The 4,122-nt window shown below is 46.3% G+C and overlaps 1 pseudogene; it reads left to right on the top strand.

Moving 5' to 3' along the window:
• The first annotated feature begins 1,806 nt into the window (after positions 1–1,806).
• Positions 1,807–2,945, top strand: LOC137527258 (carbohydrate sulfotransferase 4-like; annotated as a pseudogene).
• Positions 2,946–4,122: the final 1,177 nt, after the last annotated feature.

The following is a 4,122-nucleotide window of genomic DNA, read 5'->3' as shown; positions in this document are numbered from 1 at the left end:
ATTGCTTTAAAAACGTTTTTTAGGGTAAATGAGGCATGTAGCATCATTATTTTTTAAAGGGAAACACTAATTGATGATGTGGGGACTTAAAATCTCCCCCCCCCAAACAAAAAAAAAAAGTTTGTCAACATCAGGACTAGGTTCCAGACAGCGATCGTGCAGCCCACATTGTGTCCAAAGTCCAACCGCACAACTGGGACATGACAGTTTTCACCACAGACACCTCCCAAAAATTATGCAGCGATTGTGTTTTAGGTTAAATATAGGTGGTATCAGCACAGCAGCAGTGGCCTGTGGCACCCTGGCCTGGCGGTGGGAGCAGCAAAGGCAGCAGGAGCAGGGCAATGCAGCAGCGGCAGGTGTAACGTCTGCCAGGAGCATGCCGGACGTGGCACTTGGCAGTGGCACATGGCATGTGGCACTTGCCATGTGGCATGTGGAACTTGGCACATGGCACTTTGCACGTGGCACTTTACACGTGGCACTTTACACTTGACACTTTACACTTGGCACTTTACACTTGGCACTTGGCACGGGGCACTTTGCACGTGGCACAATTCATGTGGCACTTTGCACATGCCACTTTGCACGTGGCACTTAGTACGTGATATGTGCCAAGTGCCACGTGCCAACTGCTACGTGCAAAGTGCCACGTACAAAGTGCCACGTGCCAAGGGCCACTTGCCAAGTGCCGAGTGACAGTCAGACAGCAGAGGAGAGGACACTAACTGTCACACTGGCAGCTCAGCAGCACAGCAGTTCTGTAGTAAGCTTACACAGTAGTACTACTACTCTAACAACTACTAGCACTGTCTGACTACAGTACTAAAGTACTAACTACACAATAATACAGTAATCCTATTCCCTAATCCCTAAACTAACCTATACTGTAGCTAGCTAAGGCTAATAGCTGACCAGCAGGCAGCAGCTAGCCTGGTCTGTGCACATACACACAGACACATAGCAGCTGCAGCAGCCCTGCAGCACACACTCTCTCTGACTGTCACACAATGAAACCAAGCTAATTACAATACAATAGTGTAGTGATAGTGAATGGGTTAATCACTGAACAGCTTTAGGTTTATCACTGTATACAGCACTTGCTAGGCCAGCAGCACTGGAGCATGTCTCTCAGTGACTGAGCAGTCACACAGGACGAGATTTCTCATCATGGCACCCACAGGGGGGCTGGCCAGGGTTTCTTTCTGTGATTGGGTGCCAAGGCTTAGGCTGGGAGCCCTCTGATTGGCTCAATGAGGTCAGGTGGGGCTGGCCAGGGTTCCCCTCTGTGATTGGTTGCTAGGGCTTTTGCTGGGAGCCCAACAATTGGCTCAATGACGTCCTGGACGTCATCTACTTAGTTACAGTATCTCAAGATTCGGATATCTGCCGGATATCCGGATTTCCAACTAACTATCCGCAGATAGCTATCTGGATTTGGGCCCAGGTATCTGGAATCCGAATCCGGTCGGATAGCTGAAAAAAGGTTGAATATCCGGGTTACCCGGATATCCGGAATCCGGATGAGCAGCACTGGTAACAATACCTGAAGCTCTGCCATCAGTGATTTTTTATGAAGGTAGTGAGTAAGAACAACCTTTCTTTCTGCAGGTAGTTTTTCAATTTTCCATGTTCACAGATTTTTACGATTTACACAGTACAACATTTAGTCTTCTATCATTCTTATTTGCTTACCTTTATTTTGTTTTTTGTTTTTACAGATATCCATTTTTTTAATTTGCTCCTATTCTGTTCTTTCTTTGGTGTTAAGTCTATCTGGTTCTTCCTCCAGCTAATCATATGCTCCACATGAGGTCCCATCGTATCAAGTTGTTCTTCTTGCTGTTTACAATTTTCATGATTTTGTGTCTATCCTTCGTTTCTTACAAATCTCACTCTATTTCCTACTCTCCTACTTTCACTCCGAAAAAGCACCCTGTCCACATCTTGGTTCTGTCTTCTTGGAGGTCGGGTTCTTCCTTCGTGGGTCAGATCTTCAACCATCACAGTGACGTGTTTTACTTTTTTGAGCCTGGACATCCTGTGTGGATGAAGTTTAAAGAAGAGAGTTCTGAGCTGCTCCATTATCCCTTAAGAGACTTCATACGATCCCTCTTCACCTGTGACATGTCACCTCTTAAGCAGTACCTTCCCAACGGTGGCAAACAGCTCGATGACTATTTTTTTTTGCAGAAACTCGGGCTCTCTGCATGCCTCCAGCTTGTTCAACCTTCATCCCTTCTGAAGGTTATGATCGCTTCAGTTGCTACAGCCGCTGTGGACACAGGCCTCTGGACACAATGTCAGAGACGTGTAAAACATACAGTCACGTGGTGATGAAAACCGTTCGTATTTTAGACCTTTCCATTCTACTGTCTCTTTTTCGAGATCCTGCTCTTGATCTACGAATTCTGCACCTTGTAAGGGACCCACGAGCCATTGCCTCGTCAAGGAAATACTTTGTTCTCAATGATGATGATAGAATTGTACTTAAGAATGAAAGAGACACAAATAAGTCAATGAACAGGGTCATGGAGAAGATTTGCAAATCTCAGGTTGACATTAACAACGTGGCCAATGCAACTCAAGCCTTGCAGGGACGGTATATGGCTGTTCGCCATGAGGACCTCTCCAATGAACCTGTTAAAACAATTAAAGAAATTTACAAATTCTCCAGCCTTCCTCTAACCGAGGATGTGGACCAGTGGATTTACAATATCACTCACAAGGAAGTTGGAGATACAAAAAAACTCTTAAGTTTCTCACGGGAGTCCTCAAAGGTGGCGCAAAAATGGAGAAATGATATGGACTTCAGTTCTGTGGAAGAAATTCAGAAGAACTGCAAAGAGGCCATGGATATGTTTGGCTACTTGCCGGCAAGATCTCAGACTGAACTGAAAAATATGAGTTTGACTTTGGTCAGAAAGGAAAAGTCATTGGTATGAAGTTGAACTGAGGGATTCTGTATGAAGTACCTCTATGAGGTATTAGAGAAAGCACTTCCTGTTTGACCTACTATTTAAAAACTGAGAAACTTTAGAAGGTCATTCTATTGAAAACTGATGACTGGGAGCAGGGATGCTCAACTTCGGATTCGGGTGAAACCCGGATAGTTGCTATCCGGAGTCTCACCCTGGTAATTACAATCACCTGTGCGGGCTGGGCGGGGTAGTCAATCTTACCTCTCTGACTTCTTCTTCGTTCCGTCCCTCCGCGCCTCCCAAGATGCGCTCCAATCCGGCGTCACGTGACTATACACTTTTTCCTTCAACCCCGAAGGAGGAAGTGTTTGTACTCACGTGACGCCGGATTGGAGCGCATCGTGACTCGAGAAGGCGCCGAGGGACGGAAGGATAAAGACATCAGAGAGGTAAGATTGACCCCCCCCCCCCCCCCGCCCAGCCCGCACAGGTGATTGTAATTACCAGGGTGAAAATCTGGATAGCAACTATCCGGGTTTCACCCGAATCCGACGTTGAGCATCCCTGACTGGGAGCAAGTTCTCTGCATATGGACTCTTAGCTCCACTTACCAGCTTATCCTCTTACAATCAAAGAAGGAGGAAATGGCTGAGCCCCAAAGCAAGGTGGTAGCTTTGGCTTCCTATTTTAATCTTCTTGGTAAGCTGAGGTAGGAGAGAGGTCAAAAAGGTGTTAGTGACACCCACTAGGCCCCAGGCACCTCCCTACATTGCCTTGTGGATCCTGCTCTAGATGAAGCTTCTCACAGATTTTGCTAATGTTTACACTATGGAGAAGATAGCAGTTGGAGGCGTTTTGCATTGGTTGTAGCATAGGCCAGGAAAGCTAAGAAATTTAATGGACATATATCATTACTGCAATTTTTACACCCCCACCCTGGGAGCAATTTAGCCTAGTAATGGCCCTGGTAAGAAGTATGGAGCAGAATGAGTCTCCCTACTGTCACTTGTTCCTTGTGAGCTGCTAGGCTCTTTATGAATACAGTAATGTCTGCAAATGTCAACCACAACTTAAAGTGAACCTGAGCTAAAAGCCATCTCAGGTTCTATACTTACCTGGGGCAACATTAAGCCCCCTTGAGGCCGCTCAGTCCCTCCACATCTCCCTGGGTCACTCCTGTCCCCCGCAATACTGCACGAAA

Source organism: Hyperolius riggenbachi, chromosome 8 (assembly GCF_040937935.1).
Source record: "Hyperolius riggenbachi isolate aHypRig1 chromosome 8, aHypRig1.pri, whole genome shotgun sequence".
Lineage (NCBI taxonomy): Eukaryota > Metazoa > Chordata > Amphibia > Anura > Hyperoliidae > Hyperolius > Hyperolius riggenbachi.
The sequence above is the reverse complement of the archived record's forward strand: the minus strand, read 5'-3'. Positions and strand labels throughout refer to the sequence as shown.